The sequence below is a fragment of the Apodemus sylvaticus genome, chromosome 14 (genome assembly GCF_947179515.1).
Source record: "Apodemus sylvaticus chromosome 14, mApoSyl1.1, whole genome shotgun sequence".
Classification (NCBI taxonomy): domain Eukaryota; kingdom Metazoa; phylum Chordata; class Mammalia; order Rodentia; family Muridae; genus Apodemus; species Apodemus sylvaticus.
In genome coordinates this window covers 35711943-35724845 of record NC_067485.1, presented here as the reverse complement: position 1 = coordinate 35724845, position 12903 = coordinate 35711943, and the positions used below count along the sequence as shown (strand labels likewise).

At 42.0% G+C, this 12903-nt stretch overlaps 1 protein-coding gene across 2 annotated transcripts in view; it reads right to left on the bottom strand.

Annotated features, from left to right (window-relative positions):
- The window catches only part of Exoc2 (exocyst complex component 2), a 187112-nt gene extending 176558 nt beyond the window's left edge, over positions 1-10554 (bottom strand). The window contains exon 1 of one of the 2 annotated variants that reach the window (XM_052156220.1): positions 10450-10554. The gene's annotated coding sequence lies outside the window, so the exon portion shown is untranslated. Of the gene's footprint in view, positions 1-10357; positions 10430-10449 lie in introns of those variants that run through there. The other variant, XM_052156221.1, reaches the window with a different exon arrangement.
- Positions 10555-12903: the final 2349 nt, after the last annotated feature.

Below are 12903 nucleotides of genomic sequence, written 5' to 3'. Positions count from 1 at the left end.
TTTGTTTAATTTGTGTATAGGGGCACATGATCAGTATGCAGCCTTGCATGTGGAAGTCAAAGGTCAACTCTGCAGAGTCAGTTCTATCCACCTTTGATGTGGGTCCTGGAAATTAAACCCAACTTGTCATGTCTGCACAGCAAGCTACATTACCCACTGAGTCATCTTGCTACTCCTCTGCCAACTATCACCAGCACCCCCAGTATTCGTGTGTGTGTGTGTGTGTGTGTGTGTGTGTGTGTGTGTGTGTGTGTCATGCAGATCAGAGACTCTGGAGTCAGTTTCCCTTTCAACTTTTTATGTAGGTTAGATTCTGGGGATTGTACTCTGATTGTCAGGCCTGCATCGAAAGTGGCTTTTCCACTGAACTATCTTGCCAATACTAAACCAATAAATCTTTGCATAATAGCAATCACCAATACTACCACAGAAACTGAGTTTGCTAACTGCATCCTACACTGGCAATCAATCATGATCACTACTCTTAATCACCAATACAGAAACATGCCACAGGGAAAATGATATGGATTCCACTTAGTCACCAAGATCTGAGCTGGCCAGTTCCTTTCCCAGGGCATCAAAGGTACAAATATTGACATTCCATTGTTTCCATAAAAAAAAATTACCTGAAGAATTAAAAATTAAAATGCGTAGGTCTAACACTTTTTCTTTATTATTTAACTAAAATGAATTCTACCCCCTCACCAATCTTGACATCAAAAATTTGTTTTTCAAGAGGACAGAGGACCACTCAAGGCCTACCTGGCTACAAAGTAAGTTCCAGACTACCCTAAGAACTTAGTATGACCCTGTCTCAGAACAAAACATAAAAGAGGGCTGGTGGGTATAACTCAGAGGTAGCCCAGAAGAGACCCTAGGTTCAATTACCAGCATCACACAAAAAAAGGAAAACTATAGTTCTTCTTTTCAATTTAAAACATCCATACCTGGAAAAGGAAGGGTCAGTGCTGACAACATATCAATGTAACAACCTTTCCATTCTAAGTCACAAAACGTCCAAATAAAAGAAGTAAGTTTTCTTGGGTTCAGAAATTAACTGCCTCCCACAGAAATGTGCCTGAAGCACTGTCGGCTACACTGGCACGTTCCATGCTCTGCAGACACCTCTGCGAGGACCTCTCAGACTGGCCTGCTCTGACAGCAGCCCCCAGTGGCCCTTCACCAGCACAGTTCACTCCTGAAGGAGCAGCGCAGAAACAGTGGAACTAGAAACAGTGGGATTCACTTTATCAGGGAGCCCCAGTTGAAGTGGCAAAGCCCAAGGTAGGTTTTAAAAGGTACCTGCACGGCTAACTGCTGTGGGGAATGGACAACTAAGAGACAGAGCATTCCCACAGCATTCTTGTCATACTTGAGCCTGAGGCCATAATGTTCCCAAAACTCAAGTTCATTTTAGTTATCATTATTTGATTTAGCCATCATTTGTTGGTATTTTTTTATTTCTATATAAAAAAATTTTTAGTTCTTAGATAAATGTCTCAGGTCACGACTAATATTATTCATTTACTCTGCCATAATTAACACAAACAGCCAAATTACTAGAAAGTTCAAAACAAGTGAGCTCAAAAAAAAAAAAAATGTAGAATCGTGGAGCCCACAGATGACTCAGCAAGTAAGGGCGCTTGCAGCCAAGCCTGAGTACCACAGTTTGATACTTGGATCCCATGCAGTGGAAGGAGGTAACTACATGACGTCATCCCCTTCATCACTTTGTCCTACACTTGTTCGTTTCTCCTATGACTATGAAGTTATCTCAGCAGCATAGCTAGGAATCTCATGAATTCCTATTCCTCCATCCAGCCGGACCACCAGGTAAGAGTTCCTGGACTGTGCATCTCCAAGAACACAGCTCTCCAACTGGCTCTTTCATAGGTCAGTCACAGGAACAGAGACCTCATACAGTGAAGGGAAAAAACAGATCCCCACCCCAAACTGTCCTCTGATCCCTAAATATGGACTGTGGCACATGAGCCTCTCCCTACATAGATAGACAGATAGACAGACAGACAGACAAACGTGAAGAATACATTTTGAAAAGAACCTTGATTAGTAGTAGTTACAGAAACAAAGAATGCTAAAGGATTGATGATGAGTTAAGGGATTTCTTCTGGAGTAAAAAAAAAAATTCTAGAGTCAGTGTTGATGGCTACCCAATTTTGAGAACATACTAACTGTGCTTCATAATTTTTGTATTAAAGTAATCATTATAACTATCACAACAAATACACAAATCCAAGAAGGTTGAACACCACAAGAAATATCAAGAAGGTAGTATTAAAAAAATGTTTTAAACATCTTCAACACTACTACATACTCGAAGTCTTCTAATTCTAGACACAGAAGCTAAGGAGAACCATCTCCTCATTGAAGAGACACAGGAGGAGAAAGGGCAGGCTTTCCCCTCTCGTGGATACAAAATGAGTTTATATGCTTCAACTCAGGGCTAAAGGTAGGTGTGCATAGGATGGAGTGCAGAATCCAGGGGCCTCTCTGAAGGCAGACGCCATTAGCCTAGACTTCCTTGTCCTCACTGGACAACTCATTAACAAAGCAATCCTACCCCAGCAAGACTGACAGGAAGACAGGAAAGAAAAACAATGTACAAATCCCAGGGAATGTTAGAAGTCTACAGCTATTTACTCAAATAACAACACACTTAAACACCTTAACAAAAATGTTGAGAAATAAAACCAAGGAAATATTATTGAGATATTCATAATCCATACATTAGTGAAAAAAAGACACTGCCCTAGCATATAGTCTGATATAAAAATAAAGTTTCATTTGTTTCAACTTGTCAGGAATTTAAGATGGAATAAGGCACTATTCCTGCTGACAAAACAACAGTAAACAGGCATGCCAAAATCAATGGGCGTTTCCCCAGAAGGTCAAGGAATCAACCATCAGCTTAAATTGGTTTATGTTATTAAAATGGTTAAACATGGCAGATGTCACCTAACTCCCAGATCCTTTTACATGACCATAGTTGGACTAATTCAATCCAAATTCTGAATAATAGCTTTCCCAATTTCTAAAAATACATCAACTTTGTCGCTATCTTACAATTTCTGCTTTATTTGTCTAGCTCCATCTCAAAAGAAATTTCAAGGCCATACATCTTGACATAGTGAAAGGCAATAATCACAGCACTCAGCAGTGCTGTTAACATTTCTGAGCCCCAGGGGATTACACAGGCAGATGCTGAGGAGAGTGCCTGTCTGAGAGGCCAGGGCAGCTCAGCCTGCACTGCAGCTGTGAGAGACTGAAGCTGCTAGCAGTGCAGTCAAACTTAGGAAAAACCCTGAGCACAATTCCGGCATCCGAAATAAATTAAAGTAAACAGTATTGCTCTCTCTCTCTCTCTCATCCACCCTGTTAGCAGCCTCTCCGCAGAGCTGGAGACCACACACTCGGACCACACAGCGCTAGTCCAGCTCACTCGCACGCAACATCTACAAGCTGTCACTCTGCAGATGGGGGAGCATGGGGGGGGAGATCTAGAAGGATGAGGGAAAGGGAAGGGAGGGGAGCAGGAAAGGAGATGGAAGAGGTCCCTGCACAGAGAGCTGGAGTTTGGTGTGGGCTTCAGGGGAGGGGGTGGAATCCATAGCCCTCCTTGAGAAAACAAGGCTCTATGTAGTCTTGACCTGGACTCCCCCACACCAATTTAGTAGCTGATGAAGGATTAACAAAGCATTCATTTAACATCAATTAACCTCCTATCCATCACAAGTCAAAAGAGAAAATCACTACTATAAAAGCCTAACATTAAAATAAAGCCAGGAGGCCCATTTTTTCTTTGAATTTATAATGTATAACTGTCTTTTCTTTACGGATGTGTATTAGACAGGTTACTCAGTCTCTCTCTTCACCATTAATGGTATATACTAAAAGATTTTTGGATCAGAGATTGGTGTGTGTGTGTGTGTGTGTGTGTGTGTGTGTCCGTGGTGATGTGTCCTCACCCATGCATGTGTGTGGAGAGCAGGTCAGTCAGATATCTACCATTTTTGGTTTGTCACAGTGTCTCTCTCCCGAGCTTCAGGTGGAGCTCACCATTTAGCTAGGCTGGCTGTGCTCCAGGTCTCTGCCTGGAGTAAGAGATGCCAGACATGGGTGACAGAGATCCAAACTCAGGTCCTCAGTCAGCAAAGCAAAGCAAACACCTGGCTGACTAAGCCAGCTCCCTGGCCTTGAAATCAGAAACCTAATTTCATAATTTTCCCTTATTGCATTGAGGCATAAACTTAATTTTCCAAAATATTTATTAGTACAATAAAAGAAAGTAAATTGCCTTTTATAGAATTTCGGGTTAAAAGTACATTTGAAAATTAACTGGTAGAAATAATATTAGGAAAAAGTCAGAAAATTATTACCAAGGAGTTCTAAGATCAAATAAATAAATAACCCTCAGAGAATAATCTTTTTCCTCGGGCCTCAATGCAAAGCCATAATTAACAAAAAATGAAAACAAACCCAAACCTGAAAGAAGCTATAGAGCCTGCTCAAAGCCAGGGCCTCAAACAATCTGCAGAAAAGCAGGCTGTGTGAGTAGAGCTTCCTCCCTGGCCTTCCCTGGCCTTCCCTGGCCTTCCCTGGCCTTCCCTGGCCTCGATTAAAAAAAAAAAAAAAAAAAAGAATTAAAGGAAAAAAAATCCACTTCCTTCTTTACCTCAAAAAACAAAAAGTAACTGAAATATGTTTTCTATGGTTTTAGTAAAAATATGAGTGTTTACTTCCTAGTCCATTACGAGAAAAAAACATAGTAATTACATGACATAATTAGAGATTATGTTATAGCAAATAACATAATAAATGAATGGCGCATAATTTCTATTTATTTTTCTATTTTGTCTCATGTCTCTTTGTTTATAGATGAGGAGAAAACTATGGCCTTCTACTACACTTGGCCGTGAGAGATTAGGGGAAGTGAATGTGCTGGAGGTCACCAGGAAGCAACATTGACCAGAACGAAAAGGCACAGCACACGGGCGAAGACTGAGAAGGCCTTCAATACTCCTGTATAACTCATCTATACATAAATCCTAGACTGCCCAGCTACTCTCATAAAACAAGCATGGACTCTGAGAAGAGCCCCTCAGAATGCCCCTTGTTCTCCGGAAGTAGCATTGCAGCTAAGCCCCTTCCCACACTGGACAGCCAATGGCTGGAGTCTAAAGCTGGCTGGCCCTCAACCCAGTAGATAGTGACGAACTGTTAGCAATGGAATCACACTACTTAGGGAAAGGAAAACGGAAAGGTGGCTTCACATAAAAACACTATTACTCAGAAATATTTGCAAATTGCACACCACAATCTCTTCTTCTTAGATCCACATGGAACAATTAAACTTAATTCCTGGTATATTTACAATTGTATTTTACAAAAAAAAAAGTTCACGTGTCATTCCTAAAAGTCAAACCACCTACAAAAGATTGAAGAGGTCATTAGCAAATATAGTCACTGATTAGGTCATGAAGATAATTTGGGCTACAAAGAAAAAGATCATCTGGAACCTCAACAGGTTCATGTCCTCAGAATGGGGAGGGTGCTAAAGATAAACTAGGAGTGTAAAAAGGTTTCTTCAATCAAAGCACTCATTTAGAGATTGCTGTGTCCCCGGGTATTACAGTAGACGGGTAACATTGAAAGATTAGGAGGCCGAGACTGACCATGGCCGTCAGCAGGGTCGTGGCACTGAAATAGTTCAACAGAAAAGGAATATCAGCAAATATGTTTTTTAAATATGACTGGGAAGAGAAGAAGTACAGACAAAAAAATAAACAAGATTCTGAGGTCAAGAGAGGGCTGTGTTTCTTCCTGCAGGGGCCTTTCCTGTTGCTGCCTCTAAGCATACAAAAAGGAAAGATCTGTTAGGTTAGCAACACAAGAAAGACAAAGGCCGAAGTGGATGGACTCCCTAGCCAGGCACAGAGAGAAATACATCTCTGACCATAACTGGAAAAGAAACTGTCTTGGTACAAGGACCATGGGATTCTACTCAGAGGGTTCCATTTTGCTAAAGCAGATGGCAAGATCACCTACTAGAGAGTAGATGTGAATGGATGAGCAGTTTGGAAAGCCTGAAAATGCTCAAACAGATTTTGCATAGAACGTGGGTGATAATCTAGAATATTCCTTAACGGGCCCGTTGAAACGTACTATTCCCTGCCTCCAACCCTCAACAGCATCGGCATCCCCCTCTGTACCTTCCAACTTTTGTTTCTCTTTAAGCCTCACCATCTTTTAGACAACCACACTTCCTCAAATAGTCCCCTCATTAAAGTCTCATTCGAACCATCTGGCATGGATTCCGATCCTGCAGAGCCCTAACTTACACACACATACATCATGTCACTCATGTGGGGCTTTCTTTATGATGAAACCACAGCCAAATAACTCAGGCTATTTATCTTGCTTTCTCACTCAGTAAAGTTATATTGAATGCAATCATACAACTTCCAAAGTCACAGAATGTAAAACTGAAAATTACCTTTAAAGAGAGAGAGAGAGAGAGAGAGAGAGAGAGAGAGAGAGAGAGAGAGAGAGAGAGAGAAAGAAAGAAAGAAAGAAAGAAAGAAAGAAAGAAAGAAAGAAGAAGGAAAGAGAGGAGGGAAGAAGGGAGGGAGGGAAGAAAAAGAGGAAGGAAGGAAGGAAGGAAGGAAGGAAGGAAGGAAGGAAGGAAGGAAGGAAGGAAGGAAGGAAGGAAAGGAGGGAGGGAGGGAGTAGGGGGGAGAGGGTGGCAGGCAGGCAAGCCATTAAAGCTTCCAGAGGAACCTGCTTCCAAAGCAAGGGGGTGTCTACAGTTCTGAGAACTTGGATCCACCCTAAGAAGTCAATTTTCTCATCAATTAAAAACTCAACTCCTTAGGTAGAGGAGAACAAACTACTCTAAAAAACAAAAACAAAATAAATGATCCACCCTAGTTGTAATTGCCACCAACAGTACTGAGGTTAAGAATATTCCAAGAGCTTTTTTGGTGGCCAAGTGTTATTGGGGGGAGGCAGCTGTCTAACAAGTCAGTTCCAAATGCCATGCTCAACTGAAGGCCCTCAAGTAACAGAGAGGCTTGGCCAGCTCGCTCACAGGATACTCAGAGGCAGCCCGAATTATGTCCATGCTCAAAGACCTTCCCTGTCTTTTTGGACTCCTCAAAGCTTTCCCTCTCGCTCGATCACATAAGACACTTTCTTCTCTGAACCCCCAATTCTACAGTTTGGTTCAAGCTATTTTTTGAGGAACAAAAATACTTCTTCTGAATCCAGGCTGATGTCCTTATGAATCTCTAAGTCATATGCTAAAACTGGGAGATACAGGGATGACAGGGACTACTCCCAGTATCAGGTGAGTTTCCTTGATAATCACAGCACCTAATACTCAAAACATAAGACAAAATACTAAATGATAACATGAGTTACAGAAGTACAAATTTTCAATGCCCAAAGATTGAGATAATCTAATCTATGATGTTCTTGTCCTTGGTGTTTGTTTCGTTTATAAAATGAAGCATTTGTATTTGTTTTGGCTTTGAGATGGGGTAACATTTGGAGCCCAGGCTGATGCATCCTCCTGCATCAGCATCCCCAGTGCTGAGAATACAGGGACACTACACACTGAAATAATCAGATTTTATAGCTTTGAATACACAAAAAGGGAACCTAAGGCTCAAAGATGCCAAGTAACGCACTTGTTGTCATGCAGCTGGCTGGCGGTTGCACGTGGAGAACTGAAGGGTTGCTTTAATTCCTACACCAAAATAAATTTGACTTTAATATCCAAATTGAGATCAAACAAGCCTATGTGTGTATTCACAGCTTCAAAATTCCCGATGTCTCTACAGTTAGGTGAAGTTTGCCCATTTGTACCAGTAGCATCATTCCTTTATTCAACATAAACACACAGTACAGTGTTTGATTACAATGAATAGTCCCCACCATTCCAGCTCTGTGGGCAGTCAAGGAGGTGCACATCTACACTCCCCAGAGTTTATCATTCAATACTTCCTCATACTGCTTAGTAATCAAAGTTATTTCCCACGGCAATCAATCTCAAAGTTGCCTACTTTAGCATAGACCTAAAACTCATCTACTAGATAAACATTAACATAGTATGTGTACTATGCAGTAGGCATTACTAGGAACCTGGCCCTGATAAGGTTGAGTACAGAAAAGCCAGGCATAGATAGTGGTGTGAGTCTTAGCACTGAGGAAACTGTGCTATGAGGATCACGTCAGTCAAGTTCAAGATCAACCTGTGCACAGTGAGGCCATCACAAAGAAAGAAGAGTAAACAAGAAAGTGTGTGAAAAGGTAACTGAGAGACAAGTGTATTCCTAGCGTTTCCTACATGGTAAGATCCTGCCTTTGCTATACACTTAGAGATTCTATTCAATACCAAGTCTCTTATCAGAATGCAGATTCTTAAACTGTGGGCGGCAATCCTGTAGGTTATACAGGGTCATGTAACAATGCAGAGGTAGAGGGGGCAAAAAAGTGAAATAAAGTCTTCTGACACATGGGATCAAAAATGGATTTAAAAAATCAACTTCATAGTGGATCAAAGGTGTTGCTAGCAGCACTCAATCCAACTTTGTCCCAGCCTTGATTCTGAACTCTCTCTCTGTTCACCATGCCATGCCATGAATTACCCAAGAGTTTTAAACCCAAACACTACAATTCAGTGTCAAATTACTATATGTTACAGTTGTTCTCACTGTATGTTTCATTTGAATAGAAAATATTTCTTATAGGCTCAAAACCTCCTAACACTGTTTTAGGTAGTTTTGAAAGCTTTCAGATGAAAAGCCTCGTTGTGAAGGTGACTCACTAGGGGGTGGGGACTTGAGGTTTTAGAGCCCAGCCCCACATCTGGACTTCCCCCTGCTTCCAGTTCCTGAGGTGTCTGTCCCAGGGCACAGTCCTGCCACCCTGGGGCAGCCTCCTCAGCATGGGCTGTAGAACTCCAATCTATAAACCAGACAAACCCTTCTTCCCTTAAATTGCTTAGCAGATACTTGGTTACAGCAACGAGAAAATGAACACACACACACACACACACACACACTATATATATATATATATATATATATATATATATATATATATATATATATATATATATTCTGTTCTTAAAGAAGAAAAATGGTTTTATTATAGAAAGCAAAGACTACACATTTCCCTACTGGCATTCCTCAGCATGCAATCATCAAGTGATTCATGTTGTGTCAGAATTTTAATTTGAAAAACTGCTGTTTATGTTGCTGATTTGAAGTTCTAAAAGATGACCAATGAATTTTGCTTGGGAGTAAGGGCAAACTTGCAACAGTTTCCAAAATGTTCCTAACTGTACTTCTATCATTTTGTACTATGGATTCATATGTAGAAATGTTCTTAGTACTGATGATTAGAAAATTAAAATAATCAATCAACTCCTAAAGCACTGAAGATGATCAGTGCCCGGCAGTTACAAATATTAAACCAAGACTTAACTATTTATGTAAAAAGAATTGAGGCATCCAATTCTAGATTACCATTTTTAATAAATGGTAAGTTTACATGTATACAAAACTTGTCTTAAAATAAAATTGCTATGTGATTTACGGTTAATAAATGAATACACTGTCTACCTATTTTATAAACTTACATATAAAGTCATGGAAATTCTTAGTAAACTTTAAGTGGCAAAAGTTGAAGAAACCCCATACAGCCTTTACAAATGTTTTGGATGTAATCTTCAAGGTATCACCTTTTGGAAGGTAATAGTTCAAAATGTCTGGTACAGTAAATTAAATAATTGAGAAAGGGAGATAAAAAAGGACTGCTTTCTAATGACTCCAAATATTGTTTCCAGTAAACGAAGGTTCCCCTGCTTACTGAATCAAACAAAGAGACCATGTAAGAGGCAAGCACACATCAGAGTCTTTCTATCACCTCTCGAATTACAAATTTTTCACATTTAGATCATTCTTGTTTTGATTTTCAGTTCCTTGCCACTGGGGAAAATCTGTTACCAAGCCTGGGCCATGACACGCTTAGCTTTATAAACAAAGTCTTACTGTGCGTTAGTAGAGAGATAAATGGTGGCTATTAGTATAAGGCATCCAAATGGCCTAATGGAGGTGTGGCTGAACATGCACTTGCTGCTCCCAGAGTAGTAAAGAAACCATTCAAGCTTCCCACCCGCGTTAGCACGGGGGTTTTAAGCAGATTAAAAACAGACCCTGCAAACCGGCCGGCCGGCCGCTCCTCCGGGTTCAGCCCGGAGGCCTGCGCGGAGGCGGGTGGGAAGGCTCGGCACACGGCTCCCACACTCAGCCCGGCACCCCGGGGCCCTCACCGCGTCTTCCTAGGTCACCCAGCCCCGACGGTCCCGTGCCTCGGAGCTCCACTCCGGACCTGGGGCATCCTCAGCCAGGACACAACACTCACCTGCAGCTGGCAGGCGGCGTCAGGTCCCGGCCAACCCGCTCCGGTTCGCAGCAGCCAGCCGTAGGGCCTCACTTCCGCAGCCTCGAGCGCCGAGCGCGTCGATCCGCCGCCTAGCCGAGCACCGAGTCCTGGATGGACCGCCTCTTCTCAGAGGGGAAGAAGGACCGGACTAAAGTGAAGGGAAGTTAGAGGGCGGCAGCGAAGACTTTTCAGCCGAAGGTTGAAAGTGGAGAGGGAGGGAAGAAAGGGAAAAGGGGGAAGGAGGAGGAGAGAAGGGTAGAGAGGTGGAAAGGAGAAGAGGAATTGATGGGAAAGCGGAAAAAGAAGGAAGGGAGCAGAAAAGAGGAGAGGGACAAAGTGGAAGGGTGGAATTCGGAGAGGAAAAAGAGGGAGGGGTAAAGAGGGTACGGTGGGTTAGGGTCACTGTAGATGTTGCACCAAGAGTCCACAGGGGCCAGGGATCAGCACCAGGTCAAGAGGCAAACCTCAGTCAAAGGACTACATCTACCCAGGAGTGCCCGCCTTATTAAGGAATCTCACAGTCAGAGTTTTGGGGTTCCAAGACCCCCATATTATAGAAAGGACTTCTCTCTACAGCCCAGATGCCCTAAGCTTTGAATGTACTCTCCTGTGGGCTGGACTCTGGAGATGGCCAGCTGCAATGAAGTAGGCATTCCCGGGTGACTTCCTCTGTAGCAGTTCAGACAACAACGGACAGTGATCTTCAGCAGAAGACAAGGGCGAAAGAAAGCATAGAACGGGTCTACTTGTGGTTGTGTTACCATGACTGTGGAGAGAAATAGCTGCAGGGTGCCCATTATCTAAGACCAGTAACAGCCTAAGCTTTCTAATGCTGAGACCCTTTAATACAGTTCCCCATGTTGTCACGGTGACCCCACCACCATAAAATTATTTTGTTGTTACTTCATAACTGTAATTTTACTACTGTTATGAATGCAATGTGAATATCTGTTTTCTGATGTTCTTAGACAACCCCTGTGGAAAAACCATTCCCTCAGAGGAGTTGGGAGCCACTGGCCTAATCTATCTTTTTTTCCCCAAATATCTTTACTTGCTGTATTATGCATTCATTCATTCAGTACATACACTGAAGACGGTGCTGTACGGATACTATGAATTAAGAGATATCATATGGCTTCATTTTTCTCTCCTATTTGTGCGAAGATATGTCAAAGTGTTTCCAGAACCATCCATTTTGAAGAACAAGGGAACACTCTTTATATGTGAAGGAGAGACTTGGCAGCAGAGGTTCTAAGGAAATACTGTAAGAAATTTCTGGTGGTCACGCAGCCTTTCAGTGAAACAAAACCCTTCGGGTCTCAGTGACATGCCATTTGTCAGGTAAGTCCGCCATCAAAGCCAGAATGGTGGCTCTTGAGAACTCACAGAGTTTTTCATGGATCAAAAAAAAATAATAATAATAAATATGCTATGCTAGTGAAACAGAAACACTCAGAAGAGGAAAGAAACTCTTTTGTTACTATAAAGAACACTGGTACAATTATCTTTATTTTTCCCCCTCCTCAAGTTTCTGGTCCTGACCCTGAAGCCAACTAGCAAACACTGGTGCAGAAGTTGCCAGAAAATAAAATTGTTAAACCTAAAATTGCTATGGTAGCTGCTAAGGCAGTTACAAATCATTGTATAGGCTTATGTTTTCAACAATTTCAGATTTCATTAGAACTAAAAAGAAGGATTTTGACGTGGTACTCCCTGGTCTATCCCAAACAGTCTTTGGAAACACCAGGAGGCGCCCGCTAGGTAGCTTGGATAATTTATGTATCTGTTTTGCCTTACATCACCTTGAGAATTCAGTACTGCATGGCATTTTGGTTTGAAAGGGGCTATGCATAGCTAGTGTGCAACTTAACCCTCGACACAACTGTAAAGATGCCATCTCTTAAGACTCCTTTTTAGCAGAAGCTAATGGTCAGTCATCCTTGCTGTGACATTCCTGCCATGCCACCTTCCTATACATCCCCAGCTTCCCTTCCAGGTAACCCATTCCATGTAACTTCAGGCAGTAACACCACAGAGACCCACTATGACAATGACTCAGTTCATCAGTAAGACCAATAGCCATAGCCTGTCAGCAGAGTACCAGTCTCTTCATTTACTCTCTTGTCCTACGCCTGAACTTCCTGAGAGAAGGAATTTTGTGTGCTGCACAAAAAGGATGTTGGATGAAATGCTGAGATTCAAGTGCTCGCTATGGTAACCTCAGAGCTCTGGGGAGAGGTCTACTTCTAGCCATCTACTTCAAAATCTGCTAGGGAAAAGAAAGCAATTTTTGATAAACAAAATTTGACAATATAGTGACAGCTGACATGCTTTAAGCAAATATCACCAGCTTGGACATCCTTCATGTTCAAAGCTACAGAGAGGATTTGAAAGCCTGCAAGGTTGTCACACAAACTGAGCTCTTTCAGCAAT